This window comes from Panthera pardus, unplaced genomic scaffold (genome assembly GCF_024362965.1).
Source record: "Panthera pardus isolate Hobbes unplaced genomic scaffold, ASM2436296v1 HiC_scaffold_13, whole genome shotgun sequence".
Classification (NCBI taxonomy): domain Eukaryota; kingdom Metazoa; phylum Chordata; class Mammalia; order Carnivora; family Felidae; genus Panthera; species Panthera pardus.
In genome coordinates, this window is record NW_026526688.1 from 88,537,777 (window position 1) to 88,557,977 (window position 20,201).

General features: G+C 36.6%; 1 pseudogene; it reads left to right on the top strand.

Moving 5' to 3' along the window:
- The window catches only part of LOC109246754 (F-box only protein 8-like), a 105,239-nt pseudogene that overhangs the window by 83,257 nt on the left and 1,781 nt on the right, over positions 1 to 20,201 (top strand).

Consider the following 20,201-nt stretch of genomic DNA (forward strand, 5'->3'; position numbering starts at 1 on the left):
AAAAACAATCACTTTGACGTGAAATAGGTATTTTACCATATGGCAAAGGCAAATTAAGACCCAAATACTTACCAGGCTTGCGGAAGCAGAGTTCATTGAGGTGGCTTCAGAAGCAGAATTTAGGAACAGGGGTGTGGATCCCTCACTGCCTACTGTCTATTCTAGGCCTCTGTGTGGTGTTCTGGCAGGTTCAGCCTTCATGTTTTGGGACAGCAAATATGACAGTGGGCCCTGGGTTTTTGTAAACTGCGTGCTTTGATCACTGTGAAGGGATTGTAACAACAGGCCTCGTCAAACCCTGGCTCCAGCTCTCTCCTGCCCGTTCAGTGCTTGTGGTGATGGATTGTATGTGAGAGAATCGCTCCCCCCCCCCCCCCCCCCGTGTCATCAGGGGGCTTATTCCAAGTCTCGTGGTCCCAGCTTTATGGATGGCAAGGCAGAAGGCCTCGTGTCACTGCTGCTTTGGGGGAAGGCCGGCCGCTCCCTGGCGTGAGGACAGCTTTGGGAGACCAGGAATGATTGCCTTAAGCACTAGGCCAAAATATGTTTCCACAGAGTTATTGGAGGCCAACACGTTTTACGACCAGTCTGACAGAACATGGATTGTCAAGTTCATCCCTGCCACCTGCTATGTCTGATTCAAACCTATGAATTTTCCAATATGCCATATTGAAGAAATGAAGAACTCGCGTTTAGGGATTGGACAGGCATGTAGGGAATTGTGGTTTAGTGTTTTGGTGTGGTCATTAGCTGTATTTAGCTTTATTTTCCAGATAGCATCCCTCTGCCCCACTTTTTTAAGTTTATTTATTTATTTAGAGGGAGAGAGAGAGAGAGAGAGAGAGAGAGAGAAAGACGGAGCGAGCAGGGAGGGGCAGGAGCAGACAAAGAGGGAGAGAGAATGTCAACCAGATTCCACACCATCAGCATGGAGCGTGAAAAACACGGCTCAAACCCGTGAACTATGAGATCATGACCTGAACTGAAATCAGCAGTCAGGTGCTTAACTGACTGAGCTCCCTAGGTGCCTTTGCCCCACTTTTATTATTATTGTTTTTTTAAACAGACCTTTTTTTCTTTATTTTTTTTAATTTTTATTATTATTGTTTTCTTTAACTTCAGAAGCCACTTTCCCTCATTTTTATCCTATGTGCTTTACTGGGACTGATACTTTTCTCCAACTTCAAGGATAGGCTAGTGGGCCAATCAGAATCTTAATGAAGATCTTAATGCAAGCTACAATACTGATCATAGTTCAAACTAGTTCCATAGTTTCCAGAGGAAACTATCACTTGGTTTCCCCACACCACCAAGTGATTCTCTGCAACACCAGCTGGGTGTCCTACAAATTAACTGAATTCTGACACTACTTAGAGATAGCATCAGGTCCCACAGGTCAAGAGTTCAATCCTACAAAGACTGTCTGGTACCCCCTTCAGACACCTATCACAAGTCTAGATCATGCTTTTTTTTTTTTTTTTTTAACTTTTTTTTAAAACATTTATTCATTTTTGAGAGACAGAGTGTGAGCAGGTGAGGGGCAGAGAGAGAGGGAGACACAGAATCCGAAGCAGGCTCCAGGCTCTGAGCTGTTGGCACAGGGCCTGACACGGGGTTTGAACTCAGGGACTGCGAGATCATGACCTGAGCCAAAGTCGGATGCTTAGCCAACTGAGCCACTCAGGTGTCCCTAGATTATGTTTTTCTGATCAAGTGACTACAGATTAGAGAGTCAAATAACCTTCTCCCTGAGTTCAACTAATTTACAGTGCCTCACAAAATTCAGAGGAACATTTTACTTACTAGATTACCTGTTTATTATAAAAAAGGTCTAAGTCAGGAACAGCCAGATAGAAGAGATGCATTAGGCAAGAGGAAAGAACACAGAAGTCTCATGACTTCTCTGAGCATGCCATTCTTCCCAAATCTCCACATGTTCACCAACCAGGAAGTTGTCTAAACCCCATCCTTTTGAGTTTTTGTGGCGATTTCATTATGTAAGCACGATTGATTAAATCATTGTCTCTCAAGGATTGAACTCAATGTCTAGCCCCTCTTCTCTCTCCAGAGGTCACAGGGTAGGACTGAAATTTCCTATCTTCAAATCCCATAGTTGGTTCTCCTAACCAACACCCCCTGTCCTTAGGTGCTTTCCAAAAATCACCTCATAACATCGTAAAAGATACTTTGGTTGCTCTTGCTCTCCTCAATTACAAAATTCCAAGATTTCTGGAGCTTTTTGCCTGGAATAGTGGATGAAGACCAATTATGGATGGTGGATGAAGTGGATGAAGACTTATTATAAATCACAGTATCACACAAGTCATAATAAGTATGTAGGTCTGAAGCTTCGGGGAGTCATCCTCCTCACCAATGTATTAAGAACATCTGTCTGAGAATTACTGCAGCACAGAAGAAAGCAGAGCCAAGACATGGAGACATGTGCTCATGACAGTATGGTTTGATCACCTGAATTCCTTTGTGCCTAAAGCTAGTGTACCATAGGGCTTTTCTGTTACATGAGCCAATAAACTTCTTTTTATGCTGAATCTGTTTGGAATTGGATTTGGGTCACTCGCAGCCCCAAGAGTCTGACTGATGTAGTGAGGAAAGGATCCTATGGTGTGGAAGGAAGTATCATGTAATAGGTTGATCATACTGAGTTATATAGGGGAGATTATGATTTATAGAGGAAGGTCATCACAATGTCAAAAAGCAATGAGGACAGGAGTGGAGGGCTGGATAAAATGTGTGGGAAAGGTTGTGGGGTACTGCATTGTGGTTGGGAGTGAGGAAATTTCACTTAATGGTAAGTGTCAGTTGTGGCTGTGATTCTTTGGGACCGGGTGAATGTGAATGGAGAACAGACTACTGGAGCTAGGAAGCCACAGAACTACGTGGCTAAGTTTTTTTGTTTTGTTTTTTTTTGTGTGTTGTTTTTTGTTTTTTTTTTTAAGTAGATACTTGGTTTTTCTGCTTCTCTTCGCTCATCAAAGTAGTGATGTGTCTTAGCGTTGCTACATCCTTGACTCCAACAAGTCACCAAAACTCTTTTTGCCTTTGTTGCTAATTGCATTTTTGTTGCTAAGTCCCTTTTACATCCTCTGTGCTTATTTATTATTGCTGTATCATTTGAAACCATTTAACTCTCCATACTTCTGAAGATCTCTCTTCTCTTGGTTTCCCTGGTCCTAGCTGTTCTTGTTTTCTTCCTACCTACCCAATCTTTATTTTCAGTCTTCTTCCTGACCGTCTCACCCAAAGCCCACTCTAAATAAGTACATTCTGTTATTTACATTTAATCTGCACTAATTTGTATGCACTCTTTCTGAGATATCTCACCATTTCTAATGATTTCAACTCTCCTCCATAAGCTGTAGACTCCAAGAGATCTGCCTTCATTCTAGGCCTGTCTTTAAATTCTGTTCCTATATAGGAACTACACTTCTACTCTGATACCTGAATGTCCCATAATTACCTCAACGTATAGACATCCTAAAATGTACTTATCACCAATTTTGTCACGTATGTCTCCTCCTCATTCTCCTGCTCTGGTAAAGTTGCCTGGCATTAAGAATTTCACATGAGAAGGGAGCCTGGGTGGCTCAGTCGGTTAAACATCTGACTTCGGCTCAGGTCATGATCTCTCAGTTCTTGGGTTTAAGCCCTGCATTGGGCTCTGTGCTGACAGCTCAGAACCTGAAGCCTGCTTTGGATTCTGTGTCTTCCTCTCTCTCTGCCCCTCCTCTGCTTGTGTGCCTCCCTTTCTTTCAAAAATAAATGAACATTAAAAAAAAAAAAAAGAATTTCATAGTGAATGATTAAACATTTCCTCAGTAACTGGTGTATTTTCTGGGATGATCTTATTACCTCACAGAGTTTAGATACTGTCCTAACTGAAAATTTTCAATGTCATATGGTAATCTGGAGAATAAAATCCTACCTTCTCAACTAGTCTTTTAATGCTCTGATTCCTATTTAATTTTCTGGTTTTACAACATACTATTTGCAGTTCCCAGAACTGCTCACGTTTTCTCATCTTTGTATCGTCTGCCCTTTGCTATCCACCCCCATGGTATTTACTTATCACCACATTTGCATAAGCCCACTTTAGAGGTCACTTTCAGGAGATCTAGGAAAGCCCTGCATCTAGGATGGGTAAGGCTTTCCACCCCACATGCATCTTCATATAATGTGAGCAACTATGTTCAGCCCACACTTGTCTGTATACCTATATGCACATTGTGTTTGTTTTCAGCATTTTGAGTGCTTTTCAGCCTCAGAGACCGGAAATTATGCCTGGCACCTCATCAGCACTGAGAAAAAATTAAAGGAGGAAGGAAAGAAAGTAATGAGGGGAAAAAGCAAGGAAGAAAAGTAGATACCATTAGGCACTTTGATGAGAATGTCTCAGTCTCTAAAATAGATAACTGTGGATAAAATGTAGAGAAGCATAACCCTAAATTTGCTTTCTTTTAGCAGTGGTGGACACAGCCCTGCTCAAGGAAACTACATGAAGTGCTTGGGTTTGAATCTCATCTTAGAAGCTTTCTACAATCTTGCTCTGACACTACCTTGGGCAATTCGCTCAACCCCTCTGTGCCTCAGTTTCCTCATATGTAAAATAGTGGCACTCATACTGCATAACTTTAGGATGATTTTGAGCATTAAATATGTTTATACCCATAAGGTACTTGGAAGAGTGTTTGGCCCATGGGAAACCCTACATGGGTTTAATAAAGAAAGGTAGGCGTTGATGTTGGGAAATTCACCATATAATATATAGGGTATTTCTCTAAAACTACTCATTTGTTTCATGCGTCTCTGTATATGCCTGCGTGTGTTAAGTCCACAATTAAGGACAACGTTATTGGCTACAGAGAAATATATTTTAATATAGAAGTGTCGAATTCTATGCCAGGCAAAATTAACACCTAAGATATTCCATATTAAAAAATGTATTAGTTTGGACATTTTTTATATTTACATTTTGAAGATGGAGAAATACTTGATTGTAAAGATTATGATTTGGGGCGCCTGGGAGACTCAGTCAGTGAAGCGTCTGACTCTTGGTATCGGGCTCGTATCATGACCTCACGATTTCGTGATTAGGCCTTTTCCTTGGGCTCTGCACTGACAGTACACTCACAGAGGGGCACCTGGGTGGCGTAGTTGGTTAAGTGTTGGACTCTTGATCACTTTTCAAGTCGTGACCTCACTGTTCGTGAGTTTGGGCACCAAGTTAGACGCTCCGCTGATGGTGCAGAACCTGCTTGGGATTCTCTCTCTCCCTCTCTCTCTGCCCCTCCTCCACTCATACTGTCTCTGTCTCAAAATAAATAAATAAATTTAAAAAAAGGATTATGATTTGACTTTGAGTAATAAATGTCTTCTTCACAGAGATTTATGAAGAGAATGATATTTAATACTGTTCTCTTGTGCCCTTCAAATTCTTTGCCTTATAATTGTGGGTGATGCTCTACTCATCTTCTCTACTACCAACAGAATTGGCTACACATTGGATTATTCAACTTTTTCGCAACTTTTTCACTCATATGTGGAATTTAAGAAAACAAACAAACGAATGAGCAAAGGGCAATAAAAGAGAGAGAGGCAAACCAAGAAACAGAGTATTAACTGTAGACAACAAAATGATGGTTACCAGAGGGGACAGGGTGGGGGGATGGGGGTGACATAGGTGATGGGGATGAAGGGGTGCACTTGCTGTGATGAGCACCAGGTGTTTATGGAAGTGTTGAATCACTGTATTGTACACCTGGAACTAATACTGTGCTATGTTAACTAATTGGGATTTAAATAAAAACTTTTAAGAAAAGATTAAAAAAAAAAAGAATTGGCTACCCAACTTATAAACTACTATGTGATATATTTGTACCTTCATTTCAGCTAAACTTAAGTGTAAGTCCAAGAGTTTTAGCAAGGTTTTATAAGCCTGAGCTCTCATTTCTATGAAGAATATGTCTCACATGGTATGCTTTTCAACTTTGTTTGATGTCATTCCCAGTTATAATTGTGCTATAACAGCTTAGACATGCCTTTAAATGTAGACCTCAAACCAGGCATGTTAGTCGGCCTAGTACTGCCACAATTACTGACGAAACTAGAAAGAAGGCTTGTACAATTTTCCTATAGGCCTTGGGAAGCGATTGCCCTTGATGTTTGAAGCACGTATTTAAATCAAAACAGTGAAAATGGAATAAACTATTCTAAGCATGTTTTTGAACTGTCACAAGTGCAGCTACATAAATCAACTTGGGCCCACAGGCAGAGGACACAAAGGGATTTGACTTCAGATATAAATGAAAACAATCTAAAGACAGGGAAGAATTTTAATTAAATTGAAAATGTGAATCAAAGTATTAACATCGTTCTGGTACAGATTCTCATTGCCATCAGATGCATCGTGCTTTAGACAATAGTAGGGTTTCAAAAATTTAGTAAAACGTTGTGGCATAAGAAATTCTCTCTGCCCACATGCAAGGCTGAATTTTTTTTTTGTCATTTTGTTAACTGAACTGCTAACCGTAGTTGCAATTAGAAATGAAAACTTCAAGTAAAATGCTTTCTTTTTTGTTTGAAAAGGTCTAAAATTTAACGCATGTGGATAAAAATCACAAAATGATAGGTAACAATCAAATATGAAAAAAAGGAGGCTCTTTCCAGTTGCTTATTTTGATAATTTGTCCTGTGCACGTGCTTTTAGTTTTGATCAGATTATATGGAAAACCTGAGTATGGATTATAAATTAACATTATATAGGTAGATTATTATATAATACTCAAGAGTATTATTTAATATAATTTAATTTTTGTTGTTTAATTTTAAAATCATGACTTTATAGGTATATTTTTCCTTAGAAAATTAATCTTTTTAAGTATGGAGAAAATATAGATTTGTTTAAATAAAAGCTAAAAAATAGATTTCTAGGGGAGTTAGCAAAGGAATGAGAGAAAGAATGCACGCTGTAAGAAAAAAGATAGTGAACTGGTGGAATAAGGAGACAGATTAAAAAATAAAGGAGAGAAAAGGGAATAAAAATTCCAGGAAAATACAAAAAAGAAATAAAATAACTGAGTTACAACTGAAGATGATCATATGAGTGGAAACAGTGTTAAAATTGTTTTTTTTTTTCCGCCTATTATGTTAGATTCTGGGGAATAGTAAATACCTCCTATTACTTTCAGAATTCAATTAGTATCTTAGAAATATTTGAATTCCAGGTGCCCATTAACTGATGTCCAAAGTCCATCACCTTGTTAAGTCTCCAATCCTCTCCCTCTTGCATCATTGAAAATAGTGGACACATTTTGTTACTAGATTTGAGAGAAATTATTTAGTCAGGCTTCTGCATTTCATTAAAATTCATAGCGTCTAACCTCAGCTGGGTCTTTTGTGCTAAATGGTGTTCTTTTTATTCATACATAAATAAATCCCTATACATTTCTCATTGCAGATACTGTAAGATTTTCATTTCCCTGAAGTTCCTAAGGCCATTCTGACCCTCTCACTATTACAATGAGTTAAGTTTGCCTCCTAACTTACAAATAAAGCCATTTATTATGACTTCTTTAGTGTTGGTACCCATCTCTGTCAAAATTTCTTTGAACATTTTTCATGATTTGCTAATCATTTCTATTTTATTTTTTTAATGTTTTATTATTTATTTATTTATCTACCTATTTATTTTATTTTTGAGACAGCGAGAGGGAGGGAGAGAGCATGAGTGGGAGACTGACAGAGAGATGGGGACAGAGGATCTGAATCAGGCTCCACGCTGACAGCAGTGAGCCCGATGTAGGGCTCGAACTCATGAACCATGAGATCATGACCTGAAACAAAGTCAGACACTTAACCAACTGAGCCACCCAGGCACCCTAATCCTTTCTCTTTTCAAAGGAGGAAATGCTATTTCCCTTTTCTAAATAAACATCTTCCTGTGTTCCCCAGCCATGACCCTTGTAGGCTATGCTGCTGATAACCCATCACACCTTCATTCCCTTGGTCACATTGTTCCATTGATCATTCCCTCTTCTATTCTTTCATCTTCTATTTGTTCATCTTCTATTTACTTTCTCCCTTTGGCTTTTTGCCAAGTCCTTCAATCATGGTCAGTTTTGAAATATATTAAAATACCTTTCTTCATTTCTGTCATGTGATCAAGCTCTCACTCTCTCCTCAAGAGGCCTAGAAAGATATTTCCATATCTTTATCTCTTCCTTATGATTCAGATAATTGAAATCCTACTTCTACAACACCTGGATTTTAATCATTATAATATCATAAACTACCATATAACCCACCAATTCCACTTCTGGGTATGTATTCAAAATAATTGAAATCAGGAATTAAATTAGTTTTTAATGTTTATTTACTTTTGAGAGAGAGACAGAGTGTGAGCAGGGGAGGGGCAGAGAGAGAGGGAGACACAGAATCGGAAGCAGGCTCCAGGCTCTGAGCTGTCAGCACAGAGCCCAACGCAGGGCTCAAACTCACAAACTGTGAGATTATGACCTGAGGTGAAGCTGGACACTGAACCTAATGAGTCACTCAGGCACCCCTGAAATCAGGATTAAAAAAATGTTTATTTACTTATTGAGAGAGAGACAGAGAGAGAGAGAGAGAAAGAGAGCGAGCATATGCACATGAGCTGGGAGAGAGAGAAAGGGAGAGAAAGAATCCCAAACAGGCTCCATGAACTCTAATACGGGGCTCACCCCACAACTGTAAGATCATGACCTGAGCCAAAATCAAGAGTCGGCCATTCAACCCACTGAGCCACCCAGGTGCCCTGAAACCAGAATCTTGTAGAGATATCTACACTCCCATGTTCCCTGCAGCTTTACTCATAATAGCCAAGATATGGAAACAATCTAAGTGTCTGTCAATTGATGAATAGATAAAGAAAATGTGGTATATGTATTTATATTATGATATATAAAATACCATTAGCTATGAGAAAAAAGAAAATCCCACCAATGGGACAACTTGGATAGACTATGAGTGTATTAAGCTAAGTGACAAGTCAGACAGAAAAAGATAAATACTATATGATGTCACTTATATGTGGAATCTAAAGAAGACAAACTCAGAGAAAGAGAGCAGAGTTGTGGTTTCTGGGGTTGGAGGGTGAGAGAAATGGGGAGATATTAATCAAAGGGCAGAAACTTCCAGTTATAAGATTAATGAGGTTGAGGATCTAATGTATAGTAGGGTGTTTATAGCTAATAATACTCTATCATATACTTGAATATTGCTAAGAGAATAGATCTTAAAGATTCTCACCACCGAAAAAGAAATGATAACTATATGATGTGATGGAGGTGGTAGATAATACTACAGTACTCATTGTTTTGCAGTTTATAATTGTATGAAATTAACACGTTATACACTGTAACTTACACAAGGTTATGTGTCAATTATAATTATATTTCAATAAAGCTAAAAATAATAAAAAATAAAACATGTATAGAAAACAAACCAATGAAGAAAAATCACACGATCATTTCAATTTCAGGAAAAAACCTTCACTGATTCATTAATTTCAATATGTACTTTTTGGGTTGACTTTGTTTTGGTCGAAAAAGGTAATTTAGAAATTTTGAAAGGCATGTTGTGGAACATTGGTATAAATTGGAGAAAAAAAATACTTGAGATGATTCAACAGTGAATGATTCATCAACAGATGGTTTCAATTAAACTTTTTCAAAACACATATTCAGCAAGGGTAAACCAGGTGTCTGGATTTTTACATATTCTTCTCTTTCTTTCTTTCTTTCTTTCTGTAACATAAATCAGTTAATTTGTTTCAGTATTTGTGCAGAATATTATAAAACATTGTTTTCCTTTCTGTGACATGTTTCAACCATACAATAGGGAAGTAGGTGATTGTGTTCAAGGGATTGGATATATAAACCTGGTCACAGAGGAGGAATATTTAAGCCACATTTGCTTATAAAGAATTGAATATGTTTGTGAAAATCATGAGCTATCAAAGAAAGCCCTGGCTAAGGTTCTGAATGCTTCGTTAAGGAGAGAAGAAAATGAATAAATAAGACAACGTAAATGTTTTTAAAGTTTATTTATTTTTGAGAGAAAGAGAGAGAGAGAGAGAGAGCATGCTTGTGTATGCATGTGCATGCATGCAGGAGTGAGTGGGGGAGGGGTAAAGAGGAAGACAGAGTTTTCTGAACTGGCCTCTTCACTGACAGCAGAGGGCCTGAGGTGGGGCCCAGGCTCACTCAGGAACCATGAGACCGTGATCTGAGCCGAAGTCTGATGTTTAACCAGCTGAGACACCCAGGCATCGATAATACACATTTTTAGATAGCTAATCAGCAATATATTTAATTGTTTCTGTTTTCTTTTGATCACGTATCCTTAAATAGTTTAAATTGTCTAATGTTAAGAATGACAGTAATATATTCTAAGAAAACTGTTAACAGGAAGTGCCAAATATTTCCCAAGTTGATTTCATAATTCTGGTGTGTCACTCAGAGTTCACCAGAGCAACAGAACGGACAAGATATATGTATATTATGTGTAATTTAAGGACTAGGCTTGCATCACTGGGGGGACTGGCACTTTTGAAACCTTTAGGCAGGCTGGCAAACTAGACACTCAGGGTTTCCACGTCACAGCCTTACGGCAGAATTCCTATTTCTCTAAGAAACTTCAGTTTTTGCTTTTAAGGGCTTCAGCTGACTGGATGAGACCCACTCATACTATCCAGGGTAAGCTTGACTTAAAGCCAACTGGTTTTTGGTGTGAGCCGCATCTACCTAATGCCTTCACGGCAACACGTAGAGTAGTTTGATTAAATAATTGGGTGCGATAACCTTGCTAAACTGGTGCGTAAACTAACCATCACATCTGGTTATCTGGTTTTGTCATTTGCTTATTAAAAAAATTATTTATTTATTTTGAGAGAGAGAGAGAGGGAGAGAGAGGGAGAGAGGAAGAGAGAATGTGATGGGGAAAGCCAGAGAGAGGAGGAGAGAGAATCCCAAACAGACTCTGCCTCTGAGCTGACCACACAGAGCCCAACACGGGGCTGGTCACACAAACTGTGAGATCATGATCTGAGCCGGAATCAAGAGTCGGATGCCTAACTATCAGAGCCGCCCAGGTGCCCCTTGTTTTCTTTAAAGTGAGATATATTTTATATATATTCGATGTATTTAATAGTCACTAATCCAACTATTAATATGAATGTTCAATATTAAAATTAATCACTATTCATTACTACAACCAATATATAAAATGTGTAATACTTTGTATTCACTGAGCTATTTTTCACTTAACGTTTACTAGGTATTGGGCACTGTGCTTTGTTATGAGACACATACAATAAATATATTACCCCCAAACACTTAAATTAAGAAATTTAAATTTCAGTGAGATGAAATGTTAAATCTTGACTTTGCGAACATACATATATCATCCCCAATTTTCAGACTAAAAACAGCTCAAAAACATATTGTATTCATTAAATATTACCTAGTAACTATATGTGCAAGGCATTATAATATGTGCTCTGTAAACTTTAAAGGTTAAAAAAAGTGCCCTTCCCTCAAAGAGTTTATAATCTGCTGGGAATTAATCTGACTCTTAATTTTGTTACTATGTGATATGGGAAAATTACTGTAATTTGAGGTTCAGTTTCCTTATCTATGCAGTGGGAGTTATACCAGATGATATTTCAGTTAAACTTCTTTATGGTCTTAAAATGTTATCATTTTCAAGATTCTTTGTTTAGAAAGTCATTCTCCAGTGGGTAAGAATAGGATACATTATTTATAATGATTTTTTTCCAAGTAGGAAATTAGTAATTGATGGCTTGCATACAAGTATTGAGATCTAGGCATATTTTCTCTTATTTATATCGACAGCTAAATTGCCTTCATAAAACAATGAAAGTTAACCTCAAAGACTGATGGAGAAAATTACCAATAAGTAGAAAATACAGTGGACGATAGCAAAATATGGGCTTTAACACGATGTCAACATTAAATAAAAATTACTATTTTGAGATAGTCAACTGGTTATGAACTATATCTAAAAAAGTGTTTAAAGAATTTAAAATTTGAGAATTTAAAAAGCTATATTTTGTGTTAAAGCTTATTATTTGGCAGTCATATTTGGTCTGCAAGCTAAAACTGTTTTGCAAAATTTGTCTATTCAAGTTTAAAGGAGTTCCTGTATTATAAAGTACATGTTACAAGGATGTAAAGTTTTTAATACTTGTAAGAAGTGATCCACTTTAATTGTTGGTACTCATTTCCATAAAAAACAATTGCTTAGGGCAGTGATATTATCATGATGTTGTTAGTAATATGCACACGTCTGATGCTTTATGAATCTGAAGGGAAAGGTGCACCATTTTACGTATCCTTTCTTCAGGAGGAAAAAGCAAACCTTCCCCTCAGTAAGGGAACTGCCTGCAATTCTCTGCACCCACCAAAACGTCATTCTTCATACTTGCTTTCTATTTTCATAGCAATGGGAATGGAATGTGCTCCTCAGTACTCAGCCATTATCCTGACCCCTGTGTCCATAGCCTTTGACTCAGGCCTGAGTTCACCATAACTTATTTTTACAACAATCCTGAGATGCAGCCAGACCACTTGGCTATAGTTTCACTCCTACTCAGCTTGTTTGCAAAATGGGGATTCTCACTGTTTCTCTTTTTAGAGCATTTCTAGTTTCAGCATGAAACCTTTTAAAATAAAAAAAAAAAAACTGCTGTTATGCAAATGACTGAAGACAAAAGGCATTTTGTTCAACTCCCAGAGTCTGTCTTGATTATTAAGCTCCATAAAGCCCTCTACTTTCCAGGCTTATTCACAAAGCTATTACCCAATCTGGCAATATTTTCTCAAGAAATTTCTGGTTAGTGCACACTTTTTTCTGATGGCAAATTGGTTCACTGTTTTCATAAGCTGCATCGTAGAGTAAATCCTCAACATGTGGATCCTGAATTCTTGCCTTGTTTGGTAGTAAATCACTGGAATTGTTTGTGATTAGCAGTGAGTCAAAGGGAACATTGCAAGGTTTGGGGTTGGGGTTCTTTCCTTTCTGACTTTTGCTATTCTCCCTTATAAGGTTTTGTTTTGCTGTTTATTATGTGCAGTTTAGCTCTTCCGTCCCCCCACACTCCTTGGTGGGTTTTTATAATAGTGTGAGTTGATGGGCTTTAAAATCATAAGCTATCATTTTCTATTTTTTTCTTCTAAAAACAGTCCACCTCCCTTAAGCTTAGCTCTAGAGTTCTTTAAATAAAACTCGAATTGAAGAAATAGTCATATTTCTGACGAGCTGTGAGACTTACCAAGGTCACTTTTGTTTGCTGTATCACTTAAAATACAATTCCACTTACAATTGCCTGGCGTGGATGAGTGCATTTTTTTAATGTACATAATACTTTTTGACATTGGGAAATAAGAAGCTATGAAAATAAGGTTGATAAACCAGTAAAGAAGTCTTTCCTTAAATGGTCACAATCTGCCAAGAGCTGATAAGGAAAAGGATCCTGTGGGGACAATGACAAGAAACTTACAGCCATCAACCCCATGTCAGCACTGGGCGAGAAAACAAATAGAATTCCAGACAATTCAGAACAAATACTACAAATCAGAGATGATCCCCAAACCTCCTTTCAATCTTACCCTTTTGAAAGACAACTAAGAAGCACAAAGGACTTTGGACAACTCCACACGAATAGTTACACTGTGCCTTTTCTTTCGTCTTTCTTCTCTTGACCTCAAATTAAATTTGTTTTCAGTAAAAAGTTTTCTCTATGGAGTATATCATTTCATCTCCAACATAAAACACTCAAGAAGAGACAGAGGCAGAGCAAGGGTAAGTTAATTATTGCAATTAAGTGTTAATTATGATGAATTATTTTAGAGCAATGAAGTAATGCTTAGTAGATTTCTGTTGTGTCTTCATATAATCTGTTCTAGAGGGTATTGAAGCTATACAGTATTACTGGAAGTGATATTGTCAGATGAAGTTAACATGTGAATAATCATAGGTTTATAGATCACAGATATCGCAATATGGTTAATTATTCCTCACAAAAGTAAAGTATTTTTCACAAACTACTGGGTAAATGTTATGTCTCAGATTTCTAATTTGTTTTATTTTGTACGGGTTGCATAACAGATTTTGATGCTACTTCTGACACAGGGTAGATAAAATAAATGGCAGCAGGTAATGGATTAATCAGAGCTTATGAAATATTGGATAATAGAGTTTAAAGTATTTTCAAAGTAGTTGTGCAGCAAAAGTAGATGAGGGATAAAAGCTAATAACACTAATATTCCATAATCATTGGGAAGGTACGGGGTTCAAGACATTTTTCTAAATACATAAATTACATAAGTTAGCCATCCATTTCCACCACAAAAAAGACACAATCACGAGGTATTACCAGTCACATTCAAGAGAATAACAGAAAAGTTTCTTTGGCTCACGTATATGACTTCCTGGGCTCTGAACTGCACAACAGATGGCATCCCATGAAGTCAGAGGGAACTTAGATTTAGGAAAGTCAAATAATTTGGGAAAACTCATGCAAGTACTAAATGCTGAAGCTAGAATTTGAACCCATTCTTATTCCCTGAATTCACATTAATGTAACTTTATACTAATGTTTTTAAGACCATTTATATGTCTAAACAAATCCTCCCTTGTTGATAAAAATAACTCAGTTGGCATAAGTTTGCCAAGGTGACACTTACAAAGTCACAGAGAAGGTAAATTCTATTGAAACATCGGAGATATGAGGTAAACATATATCTTTATAGTACATTTGTACAATAGGGAAGAATTCTGCTTAATTTACATGCAAAATGGTAAAAAAATGCAGCATTTTGTGTTATTATATTTTTAAATGTTGTATTTTTAAACTTTATTTTTGACAGAGAATGCATGCACATGTACACACACACACACACACACACACACACACACAAGTGGGGTAAGGGCAAATAGAGAGGGAGAAAGGGAATCTCAAGTAGGCCTTGCACTGTTAGCAGGGAACCGCACGCAAGGCCAATCCTATGAACTGTGACCTCATGACCTGAGCAGAAATCAAGAGTTGGACACTTAACTGACTGAGCCATCCAGGTGCCCCATTTTGTGGAATTTTAAACGAGTAGGAGATCCTAAATGAGTAGAAGATCCAGGGTAAAATAGTTCAGTGACAGTAATTTTTTTCTGAATATCTGTGAAGAGGAAATAAAGACTCCCCAAAATAGAGCGATACTGATTTTTAATGTTTTTCTTTTTTTCTTATATTTTTTCCTTATTCCAAATTGTGAAATGATATTTGCATTTATATTCTTCTAAACAATTGTCATCCTGAATTCACTGTTTAATGTGTCAACAGTAAAGTGAGTTTCTACAAAGACTTGGTCAAGGTAGTTGATGGTATGAGGATAAACCAATTTCTGGAGTGAAAAATTAGAGCCACGCTTCCTGAGGGGATGCTTCTCTCTTGGTGTTGCTATGGTGACTGAGCCCAGCTTTACTCACTGTTTTACAGAAACTTGGACCCAAATTGTCAGCCTCCAAATATCCTCTAGCCAAGATAGATTGAATTAAAGAAAGAATACTTAAAAGCATGTCTGCTTTTCTTTTAATTAATTGCAGTGACCCAGGGGAAGAAGAGAATACAGGTACAAATAATTTATTCAGAAAAGTAGTAGAAAAATAGAATGGCTTGAAAGTCAGAATGTTTGAATCAACTTAGAGCATAAAACTAGCAGAAGGGGGAGATTGATTAAAATGACAATGACAATTTAATAAAGATACATAATATCTTATTTTATATTTATAAAGATATATAATAAAATGTACTATGTTCCAGTAATGGCTAAGAAGTGGAAAAGTAAAATAAGTTGATGATAAAGCTAAACTTTCACAATAAAAATAATAGGGCAAAACAAACTGATATTAACTTAAAATCCCGTGAAAAAGAGAGTAGAGCTATAATTTCATTATCTTGACAATCACATAGTGTTGGTCAGAAGTTGGGGAAAATCTTCTAAGTCATGACGTTGCACAAAATATTTGATTCTAAGTGTAGCTGAATTAATAAATACCTTAGACTCTTTTATAATTGCAAAAAGTGGGATATTTTATGAATACAGCAAATATTATAATCATCGCATAATTTTAAAAAGATATCTATATACAGCCAAATGAAAGCATGCAGGTGCAAATAGTTTCTTTTCAAATAAACAGTATTATTACTCACTATTTAATGTAATGCCCATAGCTGATTACAACATTTCTTCCTTCCTTAACTGTGAGTTTGGTAGTAGTAATTTCCCTTTTAAAAAAGTAATGTTAGAATAAAAAACATTGACGTTGGTCTAAAGAGAGCTTTTATACATCTGAGAAGTAATAATAGTAATTTGGCTGCATCTCAGTTCAGGATTACTGGCAGAAGCAAGGAAGAACGAACAGACTATTTCATAACACAATATTTATCTGTTGCATATACAAACCATAGAAAAAATATGTAAGTAGTGTCTTAACATTATCTTAGAAATATAGGAAAGATAACATTTTTGATGTCCTGAATAAAAATACAGATGCCAAATATGTAAGTAAAATACACTTTTTGATTCATTAATTCATCCAATTAATATATTTGTGGAATAGCTAATATGGTCTTTGTTTAATGGAGTTTATATTAATTGAATTTTCTTAGAGTATTCAGAGGTTTATTTATTTATTCATTCATTCATTTAATTTTTTTTTGAGAGAGAGAGAGAGAGCATGAGAGCAAGGGGGAGAGAATCTTAAGCAGGCTCTACACTGCACACAGAGCTTCATGTGGGGCCTGAACTCACGAACCTGGAGATCATGACCTGAGCTGAAATCAAGAGTCAGACGCTTAACCGACATGAATATGTGCCCCAAGAGGAAGTTTTTTTATCTCCACTTTTAATACTGCAGAAAGCTTAAGGTACTTGTCAAACAGGGAAACTGTCATTAGAGCTGTTCCCGGAATTGCACAGGTGAAAATCAGGTAGTAGCGTACATATTAATGTGCATATTAATAGAATGTACATATTAATGGGAAATTGGGCGCAAAAATGAGGGGATGCCAGACACAGTCTCTCAGAGGTCTTATTTCCACCTCTTGCTTAAGTGTGAACTTAAGCAAGGACTAAGTCAGGAGTGAATTCAGTGCATAAGTAGAAATTAATTGTTTCTACTCTGTCAACATTGGTGGTGAGAAAAATCCCACTTTTTTTTTTTATTATGGTGAAATTCACATAACATAAAACTAACCTTCAGAGGTGCACAATTCAGTGGCATTGAGTACATTCACAATGTTGTGCGACAAAAAGCCTCACTTTTAATGATCATAGTTTTGAAACATTAAACCAAATAGCTTGAAGAAATCATATAGGAAAACTCTTTGACTCTAGAGAACATATGAGCAAAAGAAAGTAAATACGAAAATCTGAAATCAGCAAATCGGATGATTTCAATTTGCATCAAACTGAATCATTCTAATCAGTATTGGAATGATTTTACTCTGCTGACTAATGGCTTTACATATCGTATAAGATGTATACCAAACTGCTATTCCAGCTAATCAAGGATTGTGGCATAACCATGGTTTTCATGATAGTTTTATGTCTCCTTACAGTTTTGTGTGCATGATTTTCCAGTCCTTTCTTACCTTGGAGTTATAAATCTTATAGAGCATGTTAGGTCTTTTGTGGGCTTTTGTTGTTGTTGTTGTTGTTGTTGTTGTTTAATTTTTATGTTTATTTCTGAGACAGAGAGAGAGCATGAGTGGGGGAGGGGCAGAGAGAGAGGGAGACACAGCATCAGAAGCAGGTTCCAGGCTCTGAGCTGTCAGCACAGACTCGACGCGGGGCTCGAACTCACAAACCATGAGATCATGACCTGAGCCGAGGTTGGTCGCTGAACCGACTGAGCCACCCAGGCGCCCCATGGGCTTTTTGTTTTTGTTTTCTCTAACAATGAGAGTGTCTTTTCTACAACATGCTATTGAAAAATCAACGGTTAAAAACTAATTTTTAAAAATAGAGTGGTAAATTGATTTTCCTAAGTCTATAATTAGAGAAATTATTCCTGGGAATTACATTTGATGAAACTGAAGTTCAGGAAAGAGTTTTGGTGTTTGGAGTGAAATGGAAGAACTGCCGCATATGAGTGAGGAGATTAGGTCTCTGGTTGTTTGGGGAGTAACAACAGAGGCTAGTGAGAAATGTGCAAAAGAGAATAGGGGTCATGAGGATTAAGCACAGTAAAGGAGACACAGATGAGTCCAGCCGCCTACTGTCTTTAATAGGAAAAGTTAGTCGAGTGTTTATACTCCTTTCTTTTATTAAAAACACGATGCCCTAAGCTGACTCAGAGAATTTCCTATCTGCTACTAAGATGAGATTATATGTACAATAACACTCTAAAAAAATAATATCTAGTCAAACACAAAGGAATGAAAGGAAAGATTCAGGAGTACAGAGAACAATAAAAATTAACATGGTGTGTTGATGGCCTTATAGCCCATAGAGATTTTTACCGTATATTTAGGCTTTAGAGGCTGAAGCCTAGCCTTCTAATCTACACAGGAAGACAAAAAAAAATGGCCTCAGGCTGTGTAAAATACTGCTTGAAAATCTTTTCATAGATATTCTCCATCCATTAAAAGTGAACTAGAAAAACTCTATACACAAACAAAGATGTGGCCATAAAATTTCTGTTCTGTCTACAGTCTTGAGTAAAAAGGTATAAAGGCAGCTAGGAAAAATCAAAGGCTTGGGGCCAAACAGGTCTAAACCCAGCTTTCAAATTGATAATATTCACCTACAATTTCCCCTAGAATACTGAAATCTATATAACCTTGTCAGAAACAAGGAAACTGAAAGAATATGATGAGATGTGAAAAAAAAAAAGGTTGATGAAAATTAACTCATAAAACTCAATTTTAAAACATGATAAGGGAGCCTCCATGAGGGTGTTAGTAGTTGCAAGAAACGGAAATTGAAGTTAAAAGCTAAAATAGGAGAATAATAAGGATACCATTAAATATACACTATCGAAGAGCTAATTGACTTAAAACAACCGAAGAGCTAATAAAGGAAGAAAAGAACAAATGTGAAAAAATAAAATAGAACTTGTGAATAGCATGTGTACAATAATGGAACTGAAAACTCAACGGAAAGACTAAAGAGATTAGTTGGAGCTAAACAGAGAATTTGTTAACTGGGGGATGAATCTAAGGAATTAGGTTAACATGCCACACAGAAAGCTAAGCAACTACAGATAGTGACTGGCAGGAAGCACCGAGGATTTTCTGGAATGTTTGGAATCTTTGGCTTCTTAATCTGGAGGCTGGTTATAAGGACATGCTCACTTTGTGAAAACTCATTGAGTTGTACAATGAAGGATGATCTATTTCTAGAAAGAGGTAAAAAGTGTCAGGTACACATACACAAAATTTGGAATACAAATAACAACTGAAATTATAATGGGGAAAAGAAAATAGATAAATGTGTATCAGTTTTAAAGAAGTCAATAAAGTAAAAAGAACAAAGAAAACATGATGAGTAGATCCACAAAACAAAACAAATTGAAATATGTCCAAATATAAATCTGCCTCTTTAAATACAGAGAATGTTAGGTCTGATAAAGTAACAAATTTTATTTAAAAGAATCATACCTAAAATATAATGATGAAGAAAGTTTAAAATTCAAGAAATGGGAAGGGATCAGCCAAGTATTACACATATAATAATGTTAATATACAATTAATATACTTTTATACAGATAAAGGGAGTCATTAATGGCAAAAAATAATTTATCAGGCAGACACTGTATACTTCTACCTGAATGTCTGTGATTCAGGACTGACTAGAAAATAAAAATGTTTGCATACAAAAGCATAAGAGGCTTTAACACTGTTGAAGGAATTAGTAGAAGATGAATCTCAACAAAAGAGACCTAAAGCTTAGAAGAAAAAAGGGGCATGCAAGAAACAAAACAACATACAACTGAAAGCGTATGTAACATTCTCCATGTTATTAGTTAAAACTGAATTCAAAGAATAACTCACTGGAAATTATAAAATATTAATAACTGAATGGAGAGGATATCTATACTTGTGAAATGTAGCAAAAACCATAGAA